Source organism: Mus musculus, chromosome 8 (genome assembly GCF_000001635.26).
Source record: "Mus musculus strain C57BL/6J chromosome 8, GRCm38.p6 C57BL/6J".
Lineage (NCBI taxonomy): Eukaryota > Metazoa > Chordata > Mammalia > Rodentia > Muridae > Mus > Mus musculus.
In genome coordinates, this window is record NC_000074.6 from 47,675,330 (window position 1) to 47,701,468 (window position 26,139).

General features: G+C 43.6%; 3 long non-coding RNA genes across 3 annotated transcripts; 2 read left to right on the top strand and 1 right to left on the bottom strand.

The window, feature by feature from the left end:
- The first annotated feature begins 61 nt into the window (after positions 1–61).
- AA386476 (expressed sequence AA386476) lies at positions 62–8,110 on the top strand. The gene has a single exon (NR_166692.1). It is a non-coding gene; the product is annotated as an expressed sequence AA386476 (long non-coding RNA).
- Gm31692 lies at positions 5,952–20,067 on the bottom strand. Its single transcript, XR_003947547.1, has 6 exons — positions 19,739–20,067; positions 13,171–14,850; positions 10,301–10,373; positions 9,191–9,293; positions 6,788–6,899; positions 5,952–6,665 (listed from the first exon to the last, which is right to left on the bottom strand). It is a non-coding gene; the product is annotated as a predicted gene, 31692 (long non-coding RNA).
- Positions 9,289–25,069, top strand: Gm31638. Its single transcript, XR_378945.3, has 3 exons — positions 9,289–10,398; positions 15,411–15,504; positions 23,924–25,069. It is a non-coding gene; the product is annotated as a predicted gene, 31638 (long non-coding RNA).
- The last annotated feature ends 1,070 nt before the right edge of the window (positions 25,070–26,139 follow it).

Consider the following 26,139-nt stretch of genomic DNA (forward strand, 5'->3'; position numbering starts at 1 on the left):
GCCGGCCAAACGGCAGGCCGCGCCCCGCCCCCTCTTAAAGGGACCGCATGGCTGAGCCTGCCCCCTTCGACCGAAGTCCTGACGGTTGCCCCCGAGAGGCCGGGCGACCGCTCTCTTCGTTTCTGTTCCCCTACAGGGATAGGAAGCGCCGGCTCGGCTCGCTCGGCCCCGAGTTACCGACCTTGCCTCCATCTGGCGGATCCAGCGCCTCCCTCGCGAGCCTCCAAGACAGCAGCGAGCGGCCCCTGGGCGCCGCTGGCCGAGTGAGGCCTGAGGGGGAACTAAGGCGACCCAGGGTGCAGCGGGCGCGGCTCCGGGCATGCGCGGCGACTTCCCGCCGAGCGCCCCGCGGCCACGGTCCCGGAGCACCGGGGCGGACCGCGGAGGTAGGCGGTGCGCCCTCTGCCCTTTTAAATGCGGACTCCCCGCCTTGCGTGCGGCCCCTCCACCCCCCAGCGCCGGGGTGGCTCTCAGGGTCTGCTCCCCCTCCTCGCGCTTAAGAGTTTGGTTTAGGGAGGTGGCAAGGCTGCACGCCGCCCCGGTCCCCAGTCCCAAACCATCTTAAGGAAACTGTTGTCAGATGTCGAATCGCCTAGGCATCACCCGCCAGCGAGGACACACAGTCCTCACTGTCTTTTCACTCGGCTTCACCACTAGCCAGCAGGGGATCAGTGCAGATGGGATTAGAAATCGGATCAACCACCGAGTGCGGTGCTTTCCGTGTGAGGGATTATCCGCCTTACTCCCCCAGTACCATCAGTGAAATGCCGGTAGGAGGAGCTCACTGTAATTACGGATAGACTTCCGGAATGTATATAAATATGTGAGCTGTTTTGGTTTTGGTTCTCCCCCCCCCCCCCAACCGAAATAGGTATAAGAAAGAGTAGTCGCTTAATTCAGATGAGATGCCCAATGGGAGCGGCGTCTTTGAATGAGAAGAGAGAAAACGCCAGAGTGCTAAGTTTGGGTGCTCTTGCCCGGTTTGCAGCGCTATACCTGTTGCCCGGCCTGTTCAGCACACTTTCATACAGTGGGGTATATTAAGCAGCTGTTGGGATGCCAAGGGAAACCTAGGTCCTGGTCTAGATGAAAATTTGGATTTCGACAAAACACAACGCGGAATTCGGCGTCCTGAGGACAAGGGCTATATTGGAAGGCCTGGGAACTAATGTGTTAATGTACTTTAACGCTGAGATTTTGATCAGTGGAGTATTAAGCCAACCGAGGCAAGCACAGTATTTATTGAATTTCTGAGAACGTGGGACGAATTTTCTTTCCATTATTTAATATTAAAGAGCCAGGTCTTGTTGAAAATAACCATTGTTAAGGTTATTGACTTGATTTTGTTGTTATTTTGTTTTTGGTTTGGTTTGGTTTGGTTTGGTTTTGATTTCGAGACAGGGTTTCTCTGTGTAGCCCTGGCTGTCCTGGAGCTCACTCTCTAGACCAGACTGGCCTCAAACTCAGAAATCCTTCTGCCTCTGCCCCCCAAGTGCTGAGTTAAAGGCGTGTGCCACCACTGCCCAGCTTGTTCCCTTTTTTTAAAACCTGAATTAATTTTTGTATTTACTCACAAACTTGGTTCAGCCAATTCTAGCTAAAAGGTGGAATTACTGCAAGCTGCCCTGTTTCTTACTGATTGGAGTTAGACACTGTATGGGCCCATGGATTTTATACAGCCTGCTTTACTGAGCTGCAGGCTGACTGGTTGTGACTTACCAAGAGCAAAAAAAAAAAAAAAACAAGTTGAGAAGCAAGGAAGGATTTTGGAAAGCATTCTTGGTACCTCAAATAATTCTGACAGACTGAAGGACGAGAAAGAACTCCAGATCCCTGTTTTCCACTGGCACTGATAGAAACTTTGTGAACTTAAAACATGATAATGTGTATGGATTAGTGCAGGTGTGCTTTTCTTGCTGCATTTATTCATACAGGTTAATCTAATTCTGGCATCCTTCTGGAAGCAGCCTGTGTGGGGAAAATGTTTACTCGAGGATGGGAAGTAGGCATTGCATTCTTTAGTCCTTGCAATTCCAGCTCTTGACCCAAGCTATTTATCAGTGTCCTTCTCTTAAAGTAGCTACTCATATGGCCTCTTCAGAGTGGGTCTCCTAACTCCTGAACGCAAAATTTAAAAATCTCCCACTCTACACTCTAGAAATTGATGCTATTCTGGGGTGGGATGGGCAGGGTTGTTCTTTAGTATTTTGTCCTGCTCTTAAACTGACCTGGAAAAAGATAAGTAGCTGATGCCCCCCCCCCAATAGTGTGCAATTGGCTTCAAATTACTGGACTAAGTCTATTATGTGCCTTTTATTAGGTGCCTAATGGGAAATGTCCTCAAGCCTATTTCTTTTATACTAAAATGTTTATGTCCATAGTTAATATGGTATGAGATGAGAGAAACAGTCTCAACTGATTAAAAGCAAACTAGCAGGAACTGAGGGAAAACAGTTTCTGCCTGAATTAAGCTGATTACATTAGAAAATCTTTTCTTCTGTTTAATATTTCATTTTTTTCCCTTTTTTCTTTTCTTTGATTGGTGGCTGTGTACCATGTACATGCCTGGTGCTCAAGGATCTTGTATCTTTTGCACTGAAAAGGGTGTCAAATCCTGTGGACCTAGAATTGCACACAGCTGTGAGCCACCGTGTGAGCGCTACAGACCAAACCCAGATCCTTTGCAAGAACAGCCCGTGTTCTGAAACTTAGAGCCATCTCTCCAGCTCGGAATTTTTCTTTTTTTTAACTTTTTGAATTTTGCCTTTTAATTATTTTTTTTTTTTAGGTTAGCTTACAAAGTAATGGGTTTTATCGTGACATCTTAATACAAATATGTCATAGGCCAGGTTGGCCTCAGACCTGAGATCTTTCTTTGTCTACCTCTCAAGTGCTGGGAATACTCGTATGTGCTGCCATACCCAGCTTAATATACATTTAAAAAAATTTTAGGATGTAAACTTCCAAACACAAAAGTATACTTATATATACCATTTGCTCAGGATCCCCATTATCAGCATGTGACTATATTTAATGGATGACCTTTGTTTTTCATCCTCAGTGGAGTAGTAAAATCTTATTTGATGGGGCTGTAGATATGGCCCAGTGGTTAAGAGCACTTGCCGCTCTTGGACCTGGGTTCAATTCCCAGCATCTACAGTGCAGTTTATAACCATTCCTAATTCCAGTTCTCTGACTTCTGTAGGCACCAGGCATAGATGTGGTGCACCTACATACATGCAGGCCAACACTTACACACATAAAATTATCTAAACACTTTTTTTAAAAAAAAGGGCGGGGCATGGTGGCGCATGCCTTTAATCCCAGCACTCAGGAGGCAGAGGCAGGGGGATTTCTGAGTTGGAGGCCAACCTGGGGTGGGAGGGGGGCGGGCAGGACTTCTCCAAGGTCACTGAAAAGCCACCCAAACGATCTCTGCTGGTGACACTGCTTCTTAAAATATTCACTGAAGAGGAGCGTCTGTGCTACTTAGCAGTGTAGGGTCTCTTGTCTGACCCTACTTCTATTTTCTGTTCAAATTCCTCTCAGCAAAGTCTTGTATAAATGGGGTGTGTGTGTGTGTGTGTAGAATTTTTTATTACAGGAATTTTGGTTATTCTACCTCATGGATGTATATTTCCCAGCAACCACCTGGTGGCTCACAGTTATCTGTAACTCCAGTTCCAGGGGATCCGATCAATGCCCTCTACTGACCTCCATGGCACCATACACACAGGTGCACATACATACAAGCAAATGCAACACTCACTCATACATGTGTAAATACAAATCTTATGTGAAAGTGCTTTACCTATAAACAGATAAAATACAATAAGAGTTTAGACATACATTGCCATTACTCTAACCCATAAATTTTTCATAATAAGAGTTTCTGTGTTTGTCCACTGTCTCATTTAATCTTTTCACATTTGTATTAACAGAATCCAATCAAGTCTCAAACATTTCATTTGGTTAGTGAGGGTTTTCCTAAACCAGTAAGACCAGTTAAGTCCCTCTTCAATTTAATGAGACTGCAATGATTATCTGATATTTGGATGGTTGAAAAGCACTGTTAAAAATATTAGGAGATTCAGAAAAATTATGTATTTGAGTACACTGTTCCTCTCTTCAGATACACCAGAAGAGGGCATCGGATCCCATTACAGATGGTTGTGAGCCACCATGTGGTTGCTGGGAATTGAACTCAGGACCTCTGGAAGAGCAGTCAGTGCTCTTAACCACTGAGCCATCTCTCCAGTCCCAGAAAAATTATGGTAAATGAAATTTTTACATAAAAAGGGCATCAGCCTGGTGTGATGGCATACTACTTCAATCCCAACACTCTAGACACACAGGAGGGCAAAGATTTTGTGAGTTTGGAGCTGGAGAGATGGCTCACCAGGTAAGAACATTAGCTGCTCTTGCAGAGGTCCTGAGTTAAATTCCTAGCAATCACATGGTGGCTCACAACCATCTGTAATGAGATCTGACGCCCTCTGCTGGTGTATCTGAAGACAGCTATATATGTAATCATATACATAGCATAAATAATTTTTAAAAAAAGAAATAGAAACTACTTTGGTTAGGACAAAGTTAAGGAAATATCAGATTCTCTATCAAGAAAGAGTGTTATATGCAAAAAGAAAAAAAAAGGTAAATAAAAAAAAAGTGTGGGGGCTGGTGAGATGGCTCAGTGGGTAAGAGCACCCGACTGCTCTTCCGAAGGTCAGGAGTTCAAATCCCAGCAACCACATGGTGGCTCACAACCATCCGTAACGAAATCTGACTCCCTCTTTTGGAGTGTCTGAGGACAGCTACAGTGTACTTACATATAGTAAATAAATAAATAAATAAACAAATCTTTTAAAAAAAGTGTTATATGCAATCTATGTACTTTAGGTTTGGGTTCTGTAGTGGTACTGTTCAGCATTTAGGATAACTAACTACTAATAGCAAAAAGTTATCCTAAAACACTTAAATTAAGGAGAGAGAAACTACTTGAACTATCATTGATATGCTCGGTACACTAGTCCCATAACTGATGAAAAGGCAAACATTTTTGTCTCCTTGTTTATCACAGAGAGAAAAAAATAACACATATGTTATACTTTGCATAATGCTGACCAGAAAAACATTCGTTTTCCCTAGATGGTTACCATAGTTACGTGAGCCATTTATAACATCAAGAGGGAACTAGGTCACAGTATTGAAGGAGTTTGAATTATGCAATTATGTTTCCTAAAAGCAGGGGAAAGGATTGAAATTTAGAAAAAGGAGCTTAGTGCTGTGTGTTCAAATTGAAATTAAAGTCTAATTTTGTCTGTGAAACTTTAAAATGTCCAAGATTAAATTATCAATAGATACGTTGTTCAACATAGTAGTAGGTAGATCCATACATGTTTTTGAAAAGATACCCTAACATTCTGTCCTTGTTGATAAACCCTTTATCCTAGTAGACTGTCTTTCTTGAGGTGTTTCTGCAAGTAATCTGTGTACCAGCGATTGCCTGTAATCCGTGAGTAGTCAGATATGCGGGAAATGAAGCTTTCACCACCTTCCCTCCTTGAGGACCTGAGAAAAACTGTGGTCCATGTCTGTGAGATACCATCCTTCTTTGAGAATGGAGATGCTGCCCTGAAATTGTTACTCTGTGACACTTGTGATTTGCGATAGATAACATCAAGTAGAAATAAGAGCATTCGGAGAGGAAATACGGTGAAGGGTATGTTTGACTGATTTGTTTGTTTTGAGATAGGCTGGCATGGAACTCATAGAGCTCTGCCTGCTTCTTCCCAAGTGCTGACGATAAGTGTATATGACATCATATCCGTAGAGAGGAACTGTATTTTTTAAATATACTTTTATTAATTTTTGAAAACTTCATGTACCCATATAGTATATCTTGATCATATTCATACCCACTTATAATTCTATTTTCTCCTTCCCTTTCCTCCAAACCTATATAACCCCTTCCTCTCTTCCAAAGTCGTGGCTACTTTTAGCATAAATTGTTGTCCCATACAATATGTATAAGCATATTTCTAAAGACATTAATATAAGCTGCTCAGTCTGCACAGTGTTTCTCATATGCTTTCTGGGCTGACCATTTGGTACTAGATAAGCAACTGGTTTGCTCTTCCTGGGCATTAGCTGCCTCACTCTTGGTGTTGCTCAGGTCTGTAGTTCTCTGTGTAAGGTCGAGGCCTCTTGGGCTTTTCCCTGTCCAGCGTGGCTTGTCTGTTGGTGTCATCCTTGCTCCATTCATGTTTTAGGCAGTCTTCTTGGTGAGACTTGTGGGTGTATCCTCTGACATCCCAAGGAGACACGATCTTATAACAAACTGCTGATCCTCTGGATGCTGAAGTCCTTCTGCCCTCTCTTCTACAATGATCCCTACGTAGGAGTGTCTCCATACAACTCCATCCTTTCTTTAGTTAGGGATAGATGTTCTGTTTTGTTGTGGGTTTTTTTTTTTCTTATTACCAAGACCCTCAAGAGAAGATGTTTTTCTCCAGAGACCGTGTCTGTGGTTTGTACAGTGCTTAATAAGTAGAGATTGAAGAACAGGAAAGAAAGGCTTTGTCTTGCAGTTTCAGAAGGCTCATCTCAAGTTCAAGGTCACTGTGAAGATTCTTCATGTAAAAAGAAGCCCTGGGTCACTGGTTCTGCAACGGAAAGGAGTGCAGAGAAACAGGCAGCCTCACCAAGGACCTGTCAGAGCTCACAGCCCTCCCTCTCTTGGAGCCGTGCAGAAGAGTTTGAAGATCAGTATTATAAAATTACCTACCTGAGCTGATGTCTTGGCTCAGCAGTGAGTTCCCTCCCCAGCTCCCATAGGTGACAGGAGAGAAGTGACTCCTGAGAACTGTTTGCTGACCTCTACGCTGTGGCGTGGACTCCTGTGCTCACACACAAAAGAAATGAGTAATATTTTAAAATAATAAATTGTGTACAGATTTTTTTTTTTTTTTACAGATGACAGTGTTGGGACAGAGAGCATTAACTTGCTCGGGGACACACAGCAATGTGTAAATCCGTACACACCACACAGTACAAAAGTGAGACAAAGGTACTCTGACTTTCTCACTGAGAATCATCATTGGAGAGAAAAAGCCATAGAAAGAAATTTAAAGACGGGATTATAAGTTTGTTTGTTTTTTTTTTCCTGTAGAGTCTTACAGCAAATTTAACAGAAGCATCCAGAGAGGAAAATTAGCATATTCTCTTCAAACTATCACAAACTTGAAAGTAGCAGAAGCCACGTGTCCCTTAGACTGTTATTTCTAGCCCTAGCTGAGTTCTTCAGCCGCCGCTGAGTATTTGTCTTTTAAAAATGAAGCTAATACTATTAGCCAGGTGCTGTCTGCTAAACTCTTGTTCCTTTTAAATGATCTAACTGGTCTGGAGGTAGAGAGCACACTCAGTATAACGTGGGCCTTTCTCTAGCCCCTAAAAATGAAATTAGAATCAATTATTTAATGAGGCTTTATTGGAGCTATTGCTATGTTAACTGCTTTTGGCATGATTAATTTAATCCAGGATGTTGATAAATAATGATTTATCTTTAATGGGAAATGGATTTTTCTAAACTGCTTATTAAGTTTATTTCCATAAATAGACATTTTCCAACAACTTCCATACCTGAAAGTAGTTTATGTTACTTATACAACAGCATATGTAGGAAATGTTCCTAGAAAGTCATGTTTAAGCCTTATTTTGTTATATCAAGTGACTCATTAAATCCATGTGTATATGTGAGGTGTTCTTGTGTGAATGCATGTGAATGTATAAAGAGCAAAGGACAACCTAAGATGTTGATCCTTGCCGTCTACTTGTTTTGATTCAGGATCTCGTGTTCCTGGCTGTGTACGCCAGGCTAACTGAGCCCAGAGCTGGAAGATTTTCTCCCACCTCTTGCCATAGGAGTTCTGAGATTATACACATGTATATATATTTCAGAGACCCAAACTCATGCCCTGATGCTTGCACAAGCACTTAACCCACTGAGCCTTCTTAGCAAGTAATTTTAAAGGTACTGGTTCTATAAAAATAAATTTTATAAGACCACAATTGAGAATCATCTTTTTAAATAAAAATTTATTTTCAGCTACGTGTACGTGTATATATCTGTGTGTCTGCATGTGGGTTATGTGTGTGTATGAATGCACTGCCTTCAGAGTACACAAGAGGGTCTCAGATCCCCTGGGGCTGGAGTTACAGGCACTTGTGAGTGACCCAGTGTGGGTGCTTACAGTCCTCTGCAGATCAGCACATGCCGAGTCATCTCTCCAGCCCGAGAAACATGAGTCTCTTTGAAAGAAATCTTTTGTAAAATTTCAATGTTTTCCTAAAAGCATGTCCTTTTTCCATCCTTTTATCCTTATGTTTTATGGAAGTCACATAAAGCAATTACAGCTTTTACCACAATTTCATCCCATACTGTGGTCAAAATCTACCATCCTGCCAAACAGTGTTCCAACCGTGCTTTGACGCGCATCTGATAAAGCCAGCTCATTCCTTGCAAGACAGCTCTCGTTGCATCTGTTAAAGCCAAATTATTACTTGCAAAAACAAATCTCATTTTAGGCATGAACTAAGTTTCAAGCTGCTGGGCTCCACAGAGGATATATAGGCTTGTGTTACATGCAGTGGCCACCACTGTCAGCAATCATTCTGCTGGACTCTGTTGCCTTTTATGCAGCGGTTCCTACATTTAAGTAATGAGATCAATAGGAAATAATGCTGTCTGTTCCCACTAACTGCTTATATCCGAACATTTTCCTGACACTAATGTATTCCGACTTAGTACAACTACTCAGGGACAAAAATCTACAATTGTGTACAGCGAGGAACAGATTGCTCGGTTGAATCCACATTGTGTTTTAGCAGGTTGAGAGCGGCTTTATGTAATCTTTGACTCAGAGTAGCTCCCAACTGGTGGTTAAGAACTTTTTAAATATTTGTGGGGTCTCATGTCAGTATTTCAAATCAAGACAGAAAAGGTTTGTTATTTTTAACGTCTTAACGTCTTTAAATTGCTATCTAGGTTGATGTTACACGTTAATGCTCTCTGTAACTTCCCACAATCTCAGAAGAAACCGAGGAAACAGAACTACCCACAAGAGAACTTTTTCCCTGAAGTCTTTCCCTGAACTGTTGTATTTATAGGAGTGAAACTTAGCAGCCATACCTAATAAAGAGGAATCCGAGGAAGGCAACTGGGACTGGAAACTGCTGCTGAACGATGTCAGCTGAAGGAGATGCTGCTGCTGAACGATGTCAGCAGAAGGCGACTGGGAAAGGAAACAGACAGAAGATCCCAATACCGCAGAGCAAAGAGGCACAGGAAACAGCTTTTATTTGTTACATGACTCAGAACTCCAAGAAACTGAGGTTCCCATAGGACATTGTTTTCCATGTGATATAGAAATTAATTTATTTTCTAAGAAAATAAGTACTGGTAAACACTGGTGAAGATGTAGCTCAGGGCTGGAGCTACAAACCTAACATTCTGGATTTAGTCTTCAACACTGGGGGTGGGGGAGGTATGGGGTGTCTTAGGGTTGCCGTTGCTTGGATAGACCAACAGCTCGGGGAGGAAAGGGCTTAACTGGTTTAATCAGCTCAGGCTTCCACATCACAGTTCATCACTGAAGGCTACTGACCAGCCCTCAAAGAGGACAGGAGCTGATGTGGAGGTCATGGAGGAATGCTGCTCACTGGCTCATTCCTCAGGCTTGCTCAGTCTGGCCTCTTACAGAACCCAGGACCCCAGCCCAGGGATGGCACCACCCACACTGGACTGAGCCCTCCTCCATCAATCACTAATCAAGAAAATGCCCTACAGGCTTGTGTCATGTTGCCTGAAAACTAGCCAGCGCAGGAGGGGAGGGCGTAGTTATGCAGAAACATAAGAAAGAAAGAAATGACTTAGGCGGTTCTAAAACCCAGAATGTGAAAAGGTGGTTTTCAGTATTGTGGAAAGGCCAAGACCCCAACTCTGCTGTGTTCCTTGGAGAGAAGGGAAATGGAATGAAGGAGAGACTATCAGGTCAGGTTGGGAGGGGAATGGGTTCAGCTCCTTTATAGGAAGTAACATCTGTGGCTTTGACAGTTGTGGCTAAGAGAGGAGAAAAGAAAAGAAAACTCGAGGTTTTTAGCTTGAGGCAAAGGTAATGACAAAGGTAAAGAAAATAGAAAATCTAGGCAGCCAAGCAGATTTGCAGGGAAAAAAAAATAAAGAAATGAAATTATATAAAGATGAAGAGCCCTGTAGGTTTTTCATCTGAGCTCTACCCACCTTTGGCGTCCTCCTCCAAATAGTTCAGACTGCTCCCTAGACGTGTCCTGTCTGGGAAGAAGACTCGGAGAAACTGAAATCGAGACCATGTTGAGCTGGTAAGAATACTAGAGCTCTTGACTCTAGCTGCATATGTATCAAAAGATGGCCTAGTCGGCCATCACTGGAAAGAGAGGCCCATTGGACACGCAAACTTTATATGCCCCAATACAGGGGAATGCCAGGGCCAAAAAGGGGGAGTGGGGAGGGGTATGGGAGTGGGGGTGGGTGGCTACGGGGGCCTTTTGGTATAGCATTGGAAATGTAAATGAGCTAAATACCTAATAAAAAATGGAAAAAAAAAAGAATACTAGAGGAAATGAGCTCAAGAGCAAGTGCTGTGAAGACGACCTTCTGGGTGCCGACTTCATCAGCTTTATGTTACTCCCCTTAGGAAGCTGGGTAGTAAGAGACACTCAGCCAGCCCCTGGGGGATCTGATATAGTCTGTTTAGGTTTGGTTTTTGGTTTTTGTTTTTTCCAGACAGGATTTCTCTGTGTAGCCCTGGCTGCCCTGAAACTTGTTTTGTAGACCAAGCTGTCCTCAAACACAGAGATCTACCTGCCTCTGCCTCCTAAGTGCTGGGATTAAAGCCTGCACTCCTAACTGCTATGCCTGACTGAGGTTGAAGTGTTCTTCATATTACTAATATAGATGGATGGATGGATGGATGGACAGACATAGATATGGATATAAATATGCCCCACTCCGTATTGGCTTGCCAAGTAGTTTCACACACATACATTAATCTTAACTTCATAAGATGCCACTGGTTTTATTATTGAGCTCCTGGGTTTTGGTTGCTATTGCTTATTGCACACTGAAAATGCAGAAGAGTAGGCTCCTAAGCCTCAAGAGAGCCGTGGCCAGTGGTCTTTATAAAGCTATAGTTTGCTGAGAGACAGCCAGAGAAAGAGAGGGAGAGGAGAGTCCTAAATGGCTTCAGATAAAGGAATCCTATGTTGGTTCCCTTTGAATTTCATTGATATATCTTTTTCCTGGTTTTTGCTCTGTAATGTGTGTGTGTGTGTGTGTGTGTGTGTGTGTGTGATATGTGCTGTAACATATGTGCAAATATGTGTAGGAGCACCTACACATGTTTATAGATGTTCAACATCCAGTGCCTTCCACAGTCACACCCCACAGTATTTTTTTGAACAGCATCTTTCACCCAAACTGGAACTCACCAATTTGGCCAGGCTTGCTAGCCAATGAGCTCTAAGGATCTGTCTGTGTCCACCTACCGTCAGCCCCACCCTGGAGTTAGAGACAAAGGCTGCCGTGCCTGCCTTTTATGTGGATTCCCAGGGATCCACACGCAGATCTTCATGCTTGCTTAGCAAGCACTTGGCTGTCTGAACCATCTCTCTAGCACTGCTCATAACTTTTGCTATAATACATCTTAGCCATGCATACAATGAACTATTGATTTAGCCATGCATACAGTGAACTGCTGAGCCCTTTGAGCCCTGGAATCACCAAAGAAAACAGCCATATTCATAAAATGGAATAAATTAAAAATCGATTTGTCCATCTGCATCTTGGTGCAAGCACTGAGGGGAAAAAAAAAATCACCATGTGTGAGAATTTACTGTGTGTGGGTTTAAATTCAATGTTTGATCTCTATCCAGGAGACAGCGTATTTATAAGGATAGGTAACTCATTGGGAAAATGCTTATTGTATAAGTATAAATAAAAGCAAATTGGCAGTAAGTGTAGAAGGATCAAAGTGTAGGATCAAAGACAGGCTAGATTACTGGAGTTAAGAGATAGACCCAAGATATAGATAGAACCAAGCCTGCATTTCTTCCCTGTATGCATTTCAGCACTATGTAAAAAGATGTAAATGAAAAATTCATGAATTTTAACATGCCTGAGTCTAATGTAAGTTTGAATGAATTTCCTGTAACCAAAATTCATACTATATTCAAATGTAAGTGTCTCATATAACTATTTGAACTCTCGAGATATGAATTCTAGGTGCAGATTAATACAGTTCCAAAGGAACGTATGTATTATAATCATATAATCAGCAGCCATATGTATTATAATCAGTCAACAGATTCTATTTGGTCATTTCTCCAGCAGTTTAAATTGCTTGCTTGCTTCTAAAGAAAGCAGTTTGTCTAGTTACACACAGTTCTAACACTTGAAGGGAGACTCCCAAAACCCAGATTAGGAATGAATTTTGAGCTGCTTAGTGGCAGCACACATCTTTTATCCCAGTACTTGAGAAGCAGAGTTAGGCTGATCTCTGAGTTAGAGGCCAGCTTGGTCTACAGAGTGAGTTCCAGGATAGCCAGAGCTATACAGAGAAACCCTGTCTCCAAAAAAAAAAAGAAAGAAAGAGAGAGAGAGAGAGAGAGAGAGAGAGAGAGAGAGAAAGAGAAGAAAAGAATAAAGAAAAGAAGCAATCAGTCCTGTAGCTGCTCAAAGAGGGATGGGAGTTGGGCTGGTGAGATGGTTCAGTGAGTAAGAGCACCCGACTGTTCTTCCGAAGGTCAGGAGTTCAATTCCCAGCAACCACATGGTGGCTCACAACCATCCGTAATGAGATCTGACTCCCTCTTCTGGAGTGTCTGAGGACAGCTACAGTATACTTACATATAATAAATAAATACTTACATATATACTTACATATAATACATATAAATACATATAAAATATACTTACATATAATAAATAAATAAATTTTAAAAGAAAAGAAAATTCTGAGACCTAGTTTAATAAGTAAATAAATCAAAACTTGGAAGTTCTAGTAATTGCCAAGTAGATCCTAGCAAGTCAATGTTTGGCTCAATAAAATTCTTTACAAAAATATTTAAAATTACCAAAAGGCACTGGAGAGCAAGACAAGAGGGAAGAGAGCAGTGGTTCTCAGCCTTCCTAACCCTTTAACACAGTTCCTCATGCTGTGGTGACCTCCAGCCATACAGTACTTCATTGTTACTTCATAACCATGTCTTTGCTACTATTATTAGTTGTAAATATCCGTGTTTTCCAGTGGTCTTGGGCAACCCCTAGGAGGGGGTCATTTGACCCACTCAGGGGTCAGGACTCACATGTTGAGAACCACTGGTCTCCCTTGGAGGAAGGAAAGGGCCGTTCTCCAGCTTCCTATAAAACTGTCATGTAGTCTGAGGGAACATTCCAGTGTCATATGAGACTATTAAAATTTAAATAGAGAAGTCGGGAGCCGGCTCAGTGGGTGAACCCCTAGTGAGGCCCTGAGTTTGGATCCCTAGAGTCCATGTGAAGCCCACAGGCTCACATCTGCAATTCTGGAGCTCCTAGGTCAACAAGAGGGCCTGTCTCAAACAAGGTGAACGGCTAGAGCCCACAGCCCAGTCCGTGCTCTGACCTCCAAACACGCACTGTGACACACATGTGCACACATACTGTTATGTATTTTCTGATGGACATAGAAAAGTGAATGGTGGTGCACGCCTCTCATCCCAGCACTCTGGGCAGATTCAGGTGGACCTCTGGGAGTTCAAGCGCAGCTTGGTCTGTACAGAAAACTGTAGGCCAGCCAAGACAACATAGGGAGACCCTGTGCCTTAGGATTTCAGTTGCTGCAATGAAACACCGTGACTAAAAACTAGTTGGGGAGGAAAGGGTGTATTTGGCTTACACCTGCACATCGGTAGTCAATCACTGAAGAAAGTCAGGCCAGTAACTCCCACAGGGCAGGAACCTGGAGGGCAGGGCTGGAGCTGATGCAGAGGCCGTGGAGGGGTGCTGGCTTCCTTCCCAGACAGCTTTCTAATAGGACTTAGGACCATCAGCCCAGGGATAACACCATCCACAATGGGCTGGGCCCTCCCCCATCAATCACTAAATAAGACAATGCCCTCCAGACTGATCTTTTGAAGGCATTTTCTCAACAGAGGCTCCCTCCTAACTGACGACTCTAGCTTGTGTCAAGTTGATATCAAACTAGCCAGTATCAAACTAGCATGGCATGGCATCCACATCCGTACCCAGTAGGGACTGAAGGATGCTGAAAGGACCTGGAGGCCAGATATGCTTTGATATGTTAAATAGGCGCCTCAGCCTTGGCCCTGATTTGAAACTTAGCAGGAAGGGACAGGGCACAGTCACAATTTGAACGGAGCAAAACCAAACTTCAACTGTGTAACTGCAGTGTCCAGTGTCTGGGAGTCACTCAAGATCTTCTGGGCTCCTCCAGGGCTTGGGCCACTTCTCTGGATCCACCCTCTGCAGCTCACGCAGCCCGTCTCCTAGGCTTTGGATAGCTCCCCTCCACTGCTGCTGCTGTTCTCGGTGGTCATCCCATGGTACTGGCATCTCCAAAACGCTGGGATCTGGTGCTGTAGTCAGACATCGACTGAACACTGAAGGCGGGTCTTCACTTCCTAATAAAAGTCTATTTTCCTGTGCTAGAAAGATGACTCAGCGGTTAAGGGCACTTATGACTCTCGCAGAGGGGCCTCTGTTTGATTCCCAGTACCCACAAGGTGGCGCACAACCATCTGCAGTATGAATACCTGAAAGAAAAAGAAATCTAAAAAACCTCTTGAAAGGTCAACTATCTTGGTGTAAGTGAAAACTATTTTGATATTACAAATAGCATTGATTGGGGGTAGACGTTGTTTTACATAAACAGAAATAAGTTTGAGGCCAACCTGGATTACTTGAGAACATATGTCAAAACAAATAAAGTACTTATACTACTGTCATATTTCTGCCCAACACTTTTTCTACTGTGTATCTTTTTATAATTAAATTTACAACGTATATATTAATTTGCATTTAAATGATGGGTAAATAAAATTCCATCATTTGAAAACAGTCCTGTCCTTGGTTATTCGGATTGGTTTTAGACTTTTTCTTAAATATAAGGGTTAAATGGCCATCTCATGCTTATCAATTTTTCTCTAGTTTTAAAAAATATTTCCTTAGTAGACGACCCTTGGGAGAAGACAACTAGGTAGGCGCTCTAATCGCCGGTGGGCTCTTCTCTTCTGCATTCCAGTTTGCACCAAAACCGATTGCTTCCCTTAGCGCCTTTTGTTTTCTCACTGTGGGATTTCCTATTTTTCTGCAGTGGCACTGACAGTCAGCACAATGGCCCCTGCGGTTCTAAGCCACAGTTCTACTTAAAAGAGAAACCCTAAATTTGCATCTGGACTTCTGCTGCGGTAAGTTACCGAAAGCTAAGTAAAGGAAACCCAGGAAAAGTGAGAGTCAGGACGCTAGCTTGTCGGAACACCTTCCCCACCTTCGGTCGAGACTGGGTCTCTTCCTGGCAAGAGGGGATACTTTGACAAAGGGAACAAAGGACAGGCTGGGCGCTTGCCCGGTCCTGTGACGAAATAGCAGGTTTCAGTCCGGCACCTTCCCGTCCCCTTCCTTTCCCATTATTACTTCGCGTGGTTTTATAAATACCCACACCCAGCTTCGTTTTCCTCAAGCACAGGACGTACACTCTTGAAGTTTTTCCTTTAGCTTTGACTCCATCGCCATGAGATTTAAACTCTGAGAAAAGTTTATAACTAGGTGGCTTAACGGGGCGCTGCGCAGGCCTTTAATCCCAGCGCTTGGGAGGGTAGAATTCAAATGGGATCTCTGAATTCAAGTGACAGCCAGGGGTACATAGAGAAACCCTGCCTCGAGAAAAAAAAAAAAAAAGACAGACTTGCCACACAAGGATGAGGGTGTCAGTTCTAGGCCCCAAAATCCACTTAAAATGTTGGACCTGACCAACACTTTATCGGATGGAAAACTGAGGCTGCCGGTCTTGCTGGCCTCACCTAGCTCCGGGCTCAGTGAAAGACCCTGTCTCACAGAGGTCTATATGGTGGAGTGTGGCAAAGCAGACCACCCAATGTCCTCTAGACACGTGCAACAGCACACATACATACACATACACCGCACATATTCATACACACACACACTGTTGAGGCAAACTGCATCTTGTGTTCTGATTTAGCAACAGATATCACGTGATATAATGTGGAGAGATAACAGTGGATATATTGTACTTGTGTTTTATAAAAAGATAAGGCAAGAAGAAATGTGTTTGGTGGCTGTGCGGTGGGGTGCCTCTGCGGGCCCATGCTGAGCCATCCCTTCCCCGTGAGGGACTAGCCACACGACAAGGGCGTTATAGTATAGAATAGAGTTTATTCAGGGCAATGGGGAAGGGAGTTGAGGAAGTAGAGTTAGAGAAAGGCAGAGAGAGAGAGAAAGGAGTAGAGGCGGGCCATGAGCACGTGGGGAGAGAGTGGAGAGGGTAATGGGGGGGGGGGGCGAGCAGGAGCAAGAGGACAGAGCAAGAAAGAGCAGCCCCTTTTATAATGAGCCAGGCACACGCAGCTGTTGCCAGGTAACTGTGGGGCGGAGCCTAGACTACACGCCCACAGTTCTTCCAAAGGACCTGAGTTTAGTTGCCAGCACCCATGTTGGGCAGCTCCACAAGCACCTGTAACTCCAGCTTCAGAGAGATCTGATGCCTGTAGACTCTGAGGGCCCCTGCTCTCATGCGCACACGCGCACACGCACACATCCACACATAATACAGATAAGAGAACCAGAGAACTGACGATACTAACACCTTTACTTTTATTCTCGCTCTGGGTACTACTTCGAGAGCACTTGTACTATAAAGTACTATATATTTTTTTGGCTTGTAGAAACCAATCAAGTAGTCAGAATTTACAGACAACGAAAACTAATAAAAGAGTAAAAGAGGGCATCATTGACTTATGGTGCATTTATTTAGTCGGCACATCAAAAATGTCACTGAAGAATTCAGAATTTCCATCAAAAGGTCATATGTTGTATAATTGTGCAGATAAAAGTTCTCAACACGAGAGCTAAAGGATGAAAATGAATCTCTAAAGATTCATATAAATCTGGATGAAGAACGTGTCAAGGATGTGTGCTCTGAAGGAAGGAAGAGAAGGCACAGAAAACCGGAGTGTCTACAGAAAGAATGGCTAATGGTGACAGTAATCAGAACCTCTGTGAACTGTCATCCACCCAAAAGTGAGACTATCAAGTGTGGTAGGGAACAACCCTTACTCCAAGCACTTAGGAGGGAAAGAAAATGGATCTCTACAGGTTCAAGGCCCACCTGCTCTTCATGCTGATCTCCAGGCCAGCCAAGGTTAACATTAGAAAGACAAGGAAGGAAGGAAGGAAGGAAGGAAGGAAGGAAGGAAGGAAGGAAGGAAGGGAGGGAGGGAGGGAGGGAGGGAGGGAGAGGGGAGGGAAGGAGGGAGGGAGGGAGGGAGGGAGAGGAAAGAAACAGGAGGGAGGGAAAGAAAGAAAGAAAGAAAGAAAGAAAGAAAGAAAGAAAGAAAGAAAGAAAGAAAGAAAGAAAGAAAGAAAGGAAGGAAGGAAGGAAGGAAGGAAGGAAGGGAGAAAAAGAAAGAAACAAATATGACTAATAGCAGAAATGTAGGTTAGAAAAAAGATGAAAAACTGTGTGTTCAAAAGGAAAAAGCTAACCTATTAGTAAATTTGGAAGCAAAATGTTAAAGTAATCCTAATGTATTTGACACATTAAATGCCCAATATTTGTTTGTTTGTTTGTTTGTTTGTTTGTTTTCCCAAATAAGCCGCCTTCTTTTTCCTTGCTTTTGAAGTTTATTTCTTAGGCAATCGTGCCTGTATGCTGCCCCCTGGTGGCCAAAGGATCTCCTCTTTGGACATTCCACTTATGCCTGAACTTTCTGGGGCAGGATGTTGTAACCCAGGGAACCAAGGGTCTGTTTGTTTGTGCTTTTACCCTAGAAAGAACACTAAAAAGTGAGAGGGTAAAGGAATTTGTTTCTAAGCCTGACAATGTGAGTTTAATTACCTGAAGGGTCCAAAGGGTACCCCATTTCCCTCTAAAAGGGCAGGCCCCACAGACTTGGTCCAACATTGAGACTAGGCTCAGTGCAAACTGGACTTCAGAAACCAAGAAGGATTTCTGATGGTTAGATTAAAGCCAACCTTCCTTGGGAATTTATGAAATAGGCTCCCACCAAAAGGAGTCATTTCCCTTGCCTCTGGCAGAAGAAATGTGGCTCTTCATTGGTTTATACCTGTGACAGCTGTCAGCATATCCAAGTCCATATTGGCTTCCCGGCCCCTTCAGTGCCTATTCACAAGCACCCATTACACATTTCCAAGCCCCATGCTAGCTAGCATCCTGGCCATTCTCACCCCAGATGTCCATTCGTTGTAAGGACAAGCTTTATCTCCCACAACCCCCACCACTACCCTCCATTTCCCCCACTCCAGTTGCCCCCCTCCCGTCTGTCCATGCACACACACACACACACACACACACACACCCAAACACACAAAAAACACACGGAAAAACTGCCATGAAATAAAAAATGATGAGTAAGTTCTGGGTTCAGTCTCCAACAGTGGAGGAGAAAAAGAAAAAATAGCAGAGTCTGGTTTAAAACTTATTTTAGCATGGTGGTGGTGGTACACGGTTTTAATCCCAGCACTTAGGAGGCAGAGGCAGGTAGATCTCTGAGTTCATGGCCAGCCTGGTCTACAGAGCCTGGTCACAGAGATACCTTGTCTCAAACAAACAAACAAACAAACAAATGTAATATAACTCCTCATTATAGTTTTAAATATGGAAGAAAATTACTTTTATTCATAACACATGTTATATACAGTATATCATTCTTTATTACCCCTAAGCATGTTGGTGGTCTTTTAGGGGAACTTGGATGAAAGTTAGAACTCAGTTTTTTCATCTACACTATTGGCATCCTTTAACATATTTAATGCTATTTTTATACTTTTTACTTATTAGCATTTTATTTATTTATTTATTTATTTATTTATACTCTTCCAGAGAATTTAGGTTGAATGGTAGTTCACAAGCATCTGAAACCCCAGTTCCAGGAGAATCTACTCCCCTTTTCTGGCCTCCCCAGTTACCATCATACACATGGTGTGCAAACATGCATGCAGGCAAAACACCCATACACATAAAATTATGTAGATAAATAAATAATAGTTTATAACTAAATAAAATCCTTAAAATTCAAGTTCTCGGGCGGAGCAGAAGATACAAAGCATCGTTCTAGCCATGAAGAGGTGTTGAAAGGTATTTTAACAAATGCTGGTGAGGATGTGGGGGAAGGGGAGTCCTTTCCCTGATGGTGAGTGTGTAAATTAGTGTGACCATTATAAAGATGAGTGTGGACATTTCTCATAAAACCTAAAGAAGACTGTATGTCATCCCTGGACATGAACCCAAAGGGGTCTGTATCCTACAGAGCCGCTTGCACATCTGTGGTCATTCAATAGCTAGGAAATTCAAAATCAGGGATGCATGATCGGAATTATTCCCAGGAAAGTGGGTGGAGCTAGATCACTACCGAGATAACTGGGGCTCAGAAGGACAGAACCTACCCGTTCTCTTTCATACGCAGATCCCAGCTTTGCATGCGTAGATTTGTTTAATTCTGAAGTGTCTATAGAGAACAAGAAACTAGAAAGAGCTCCGGAGAGGGAGGGACGAGCAGAACACACAAGATATGAAATCAGAAGAGCAGGGGATACTGGGAAAGGAAAGGCTTAAGCCAGGACAGGGATGAAGAGACAGGAGGAAGGAGGAGGTGGATGGAAAGATTTAAGCAGGAGATCAGGGGCAAGATGGCTCAGTGGGAAAAAGCCCCTGCCACGCAACCCTGACAACCTGACTCCACAAAGTTGTCTTCTGACCTCCACATGTGTGCTGTGGAACATGCGTGACCACAGACACACACACACATACACACACTAATGTCGTTTATGTAAAACTAAGACTTTTGGATCCTCATATATCCTGTGGTTACTTAATTCTAAAATGTACTTTTTAAAAAAGGAATTTTGAGCTGAGGCATTGAGGATAACGCCACGCCCACAAGCCCTGGGATTATTCAACAAAAACCCTAGTGAGTCTAGGTTCTGACAAGCTGGTATTTAAAACTAGCCATCTGTAGTGGATTTTTTTTTTCAACTTGACTAAGCTGAAGTTATTTGGGAATCAGGATTCTCAGTTAAGAAAACACCTCCATCAGATTGGCCTCTGGTAAGTCTATGGTGCGTTTTCTTGATAAAGGATTGTTGTGGGAGGGCTGAGAGCCCAGAGCACTGAGGCTAGTGTTATTCTGGGCTGGTGATCCTGGGTTATATAAGAAAGCAAGCAGAGCAAGCCATGAGGAGCAAGCCAGTAATCAGCATTCCTCCATGTCCTCTGCATCAGCTCCTGCCTCCAGCATCCTGCACGAGTTCCCACCTTGATTTCCCTCAATGATGGACTGTGGTATGGAGGTGTAAAGCAAATTAACTCTTTCTTTTCTGAGATGCTTTGGCCCAAAGGTCAGAAGGGTTTATCAGATCAACAGAAAGCACACTAAGACACCATCACTGCACCAAAATGCAGAGCATAACAAAACAGAGACCAACTTGGGAAGGGTTATTGCATGGCCCTGTTCTAGGTAGCAAAGTATGCAACTGAGGTTGGAGTATTTGTGTAATTGAACGTGACCGTCCTGAACAAGCTCAACATGATGGTGTGCCTTCTTGCTACCATGGTGGTGGCATGACTGTTGCTGTAGATAGTAAGACATTCAACCGAAATGGCTAAGCCATGTTGGAGTGTCACGGAGAGCATCCCACGGTGAGTAGCATCCACCATGTGAGTGTAAGGATGCCCTGAAATTGACTGAATGACAGGAGAATACATTGCCATCCCTGAGAGCATCGTATATGGGACAAGACTGCTGACAAGCAGTCATGTTGATGTGGCTACTCCTGGGCATAAAGGGACTTGCAACCGAGGACAAGATGGTCCTGAGGGGAGGTGTGCTCATGTAAGGGAGGCGTCTAAAAGGGAAAGGGACGTATGGACAGCATCCTCCATATTGTCCCCTGATTCAAGTAAATTGTATGGAAGAGATGATGAAATGGAGGGGCTGGCTGCTTCTTACATCTGGATAAGGGCAGGGCAGCAAAAAGAGAGTTCCGCTGGGCAGTGGTGGCACATGCCTTTAATCCCAGCACTTGGGAGGCAGAAGCAGGCAGATTTCTGAGTTCGAGGCCAGAACCCATGGGAAGGTCTGGGTGGTGAAGATGGAGGAAGCAGGAAGAAGTGAGAGAAGATACTCCCTGAGTCGGCTCCTCAATATGGAAGAAGCGAAAATCCGTGATTCAGCATACAGAGGAGGGCTTTGGTAATGGCCTGGGACAGGAAACTCTGATGGCCAAGGACTACTCTACCTCTGAACTGCTTGAACTGGGAAAGACTTTTTAAGCTAGAGGAACTTTTCACAACCTGGTTTGTGAGATTGTGGACACGCAGGCAGATAGAAACAGTCTAAGTATCACAGAAGCAGAGGAACTAAGTTATAGTTCTCATAGAACTCATCCTCCCTTGAAACAAAGACCACTTTAGCTGAGACAATATGAGGGAAACGGGCCTCTGCCGGATTGGCTTATAGGAATCATCAAGGACACTCGGTTATTGCTAGCTAAAGTCCCTGCCGATACTGGGGACTGGAAGATAATAAGGGAGGCTTGAGACAAGCAAGTTTGATGCCCAGTCCTAGTGGGACTGATAGGATTATGGTTACAGGAGAACTAAGAAAATGGCTCAGCAGAGACCTCGGGACTTGTCTTAGCTGTGATAAAATGCCACGACCAAAGGCAACTTATAAAAGAAAGAGTTTAATTGGTCTTACTGTTCCAGAAGATTAGAGTCTCTGGTGGCAAAGCAAGGGCATGGCAGCAGGAGCTGAGAGCTTACATATCAACCCCTAAACAGGGAGAGAGCAGGCACACGGGAAAATAGAGTCTTTTGTAACTCTGTCTCTAGCTCTACTTCCTCCAACAAGGCCACACCTCCAAATCCTTCCTAAACAATTACACTACCCCAAGACTAAGAATTCTAACACATGAGGGCCATTCTCATCCACACCACTACAGAACTAGTTTTGAATTCTAAGTGGTTTTGTTGCACGCCTGGTGGAACATGATCTTTATAAGTAAGTAGAGGCAGTGTACAATCATAATAATTCAAATTGGCATGGAGATTGGGTTGATAAATGCTAAAACAATCTAGTGAAGAGAAGGGAAGGGAGTCTCAGACAAAAGGGTCTGCTAGCCTTGCTCAAAGGCTAACATGACAAGATGTGGGCCAATAGGAGTTCCTAGGAGCAAACATTGACAGAAAGCCAAATACTGTGTTGTGAGCTTCTGGAAGGCTAAGACTTGGGCAACAGTTCATTGAAGGCATAAATAACAGAACAAGGCGAGTTGAAAAGACCATGCTTGTCCCAGAGTTGCACAATTACCACCACAGAGTAAGCTGTACTCATTTCTTCTTGCAAAAAGACTATGCTGGTGGGGTAGCCCACTCAGCTGACAAATATGGCTGAGGGAAAGGTAGTGGAAAAAAGCAGGAGTCGTACCTCAATGCTGGTGCAAAGACCGTCTGCTCCATAGAGCCAGCTCTGGCAGCACATGTGTCCCTAAACACCCTTAGTCCTGGGCCATGTTGAGCAGCTTGTGTCAACCCCAGTGGGCCTTCAGTGTGGGACATGCACACAGCTCCATTGTCGCACCCCAGGATAAGAAAGTGGGACGGTTCAAGGAAAATGATTATGGATTATAAACTGCTAAATAAGTACACTCAATCCATCCATCCATTGTTCCCAATATTATTTTTATAAGACAATTGAGAAGGACTGGAACCTTTTCATGTTCTATTGGTCCTTGCTAACATATTTTAGTATCCTCTTTTTTTTTTTTTTTTTTTTTTTTTTTTTGGTTATTCGAGACAGGGTTTCCCTGTGTAGCCCTGGAATCCTGGAACTCACTCTGTAGACCAGGCTGGCCTCAAACTCAGAAATCTGCCTGCCTCTGCCTCCCAAGTGCTGGGATTAAAGGCATGTGCCACCACGCCCGGCCCTTTAGTATCCTCTTAACTACTGACTATACATTCTTGGAATGGAGGGTGGTGGCCTTCAGTGGTCCTTCTCTGTAAAAGCTTTCATTATACAATCCCAATCTTTGAACATCTTATAGATTTGGAAGGCACTAAGACACCAGTTACAGAGCATGACTGGGGAAAAAAAGGCACCCCCAAAAGCCACATGGTTGTCTAAAGCTCAGTGGGAAGGATGGGGTAGTCGTTGGCCAGGGAAGTTCTTTAGTGCAGAAGTTTTCGAAGAGCCACTGTGCCTGGCATGAACTCCAGAGCGGTGATCATTTAGGCCTTGTAGTAATCTCTTATAAACATTCAGTGATTGTTAGCTGAATTTATGGGATTGTTCTTCCGTGGGAATTTCAGAGCCTTAGCATGACCTCAGTCATGAGATTCCTGGCAAACCTGGAATTCTTATAATGACTGTGTTTGCTTAGGTAATGGTTTCCAAGAGGACTCCTAGATCAGGTAAGAGGTTTTTGGTATTTGGGGATTGACTTGCTAAAAAGGCCTTTTGTGTGACAATCAATAAAAGCGCAGGGTAGTTCAGGTTCAGTCCTTCAGACCGTTCCTCCCCTGCTACTAAGAGACCTCAATACATCCTGTAGTGTCTGTCTCTCTTTGATCAGACCCTGTACCTAAGAACACTGATACCCAAGATGATGCAGACTATTGCCGTGGCCGTTGCTTGCACGCTGGAACTGAATGGTAAGAACCTATTGGTGAAGATGTCACCTGCTTCGGTGACAGGATATGGAGAAATGAGACTGGAACTGGGCTAAAAGTTTCCTCCCTGCTGGCTGATCTACCTGTTGCTGGAAGACATCTCGCAGTTAGCCAGAGTGAAGGGCAGTTACTGCTAACAGTCCTACTCAGCTATGAACGTTGTGTGCTATATCAACGATACAGGGACCCATGGGTAATCGTGATGTGACTATTACAGGTGCAACTAATAATTTTCCATTTGTATTTAAAGTCCACTCCATAGAAGAAAACACTCATCTAGTGCTGCAAGCCAGGGTGGGTCGTAGGCTATTGCTTTGTTAAACTGATGCTTTAATCCTGTTAGTTTAAAAAATACGTTGGAATATATATATTGAGTTCATATGTTCACATGTGTGTGGAGGCCAGAAATTGAGATCAGCCATCTCTATTGCTCACCACCTTATTTTTGAAACAGGTCTGTCAGTGAATGCGTTGCTCACTAAGTCTTCTAGAACGGCTGGCCAGGGAGCTCCAGACACCACCCAAGTCTGTCCCTTGGTGCTGGGGTTACAGGTGTGTGCTGCTGCTACAGATTGGTCAGGAGGGGGGGAGGTAGGGGGATCTTTACGAAGGTCCTCTGGATTGCATGGCAAACATTGTTCTGAGTCATCTGCCCAGGTGACCCCAGGTCACAGTTTCTTAAACCCATAAGGGATCACTGTAACTTAATGTCAGGGTTGTGAAAAATTTGGCAGTAGTGGGTTTCTGAGTATGCAATGATCACAGCCCAATTCAAAAATCAAATGTAATGAATGGTGTTTCTGGCAAGGCTCACCCTGCAGTACCACATAACTTCATAAGCGCCTCGGTTCTGTACATGAAACATGAAAATGCTGTACCGTCCATGGCAGCAGGCCATGTGACACCAACAACTGGGCTCAGATGCAAGATTACTGTATATAATGAAGTGCAGCATGTTTAGTACAAAGCTCTGCTCCATAGAAATTACAGAAACATTGTAATTTCATTTTGGACAGCAAGGAGTTAGTATTTTATCATTGTTACATCAAGGTAGGTTATCTTTGGGTTAATATTAACATTTTATCTTTTTTTTAATTTTTAAAAAAATTTTTATTAGGTATCTTCCTCATTTACATTTCCAATGCTATCCCAAAAGTCCCCCATACCCACCCCCCGACTCCCCTACCTGCCCACTCCCCCTTTTTGGCCTTGGCGTTCCCCTGTACTGGGGCATATAAAGTTTGCGTGTCCAATGGGCCTCTCTTTCCAGTGATGGCCGACTAGGCCATCTTTTGATACATATGCAGCTAGAGACAAGAGCTCCAGGGTACTGGTTAGTTCATATTGTTGTTCCACCTATAGAGTTGCAGTTCCCTTTAGCTCCTTGGGTACTTTCTCTAGCTCCTCCACTGGGGGCATTTTATCATTGTTACGTCAAGTTGGGGTATCTTTGGATTGGATTGAGTTAGAATGCTTGATTTAGTTGCTTACTTGACCTTGAGTTGCAGACTAGATATTCGTAAAACATCAAGTGAAGTTTGACCTGGAATTGTCTTCTAAAAAGTTTTTTAAATGGTCTAAGGCCTTCCACCATCTCATACTACATATTTATGTAAAGTGCTATATTCAGCATTGGCAATTAAAGTCAAAATACTGATCAGGTCTGAGCACTGCTGAAGTGTTAAAGTGCCCTTTACTCGCCTGATGTAATTGTCTGAGGCTCACTGTTTCTAGCTCTTTCTGAGCTCTGGCTGGCTGGTTCAACTCAGCTGTTCTGGCTCAAACTCCTCTCTAAGCTGACTGATTCAATCTGGCTTCTCTCAGCTTCAAGCTGAATTGCTCTGTTTGGCCTCAAACTAACTCTGGTAATTTGTTCCAATCTTCTGGCTCTTTCTCATCCTCTGGCTTCAACTGTCTCTGCTGAGCTGTACTGGACGGCATAAATTCAGGAACAAACTCAACTCCACTTAGCTGCACTCACTGCACTGACTCCCAACTCACTCAGGTGACACTGCAATGACCTCAACTGGACAGAACTGACTTAATGGAACTGGCCTGACTTGCAACTCCCCTCTTTCTGAACTGCTCTTAAATAGCCTCCCTTTCTGGCTTGTTCTTT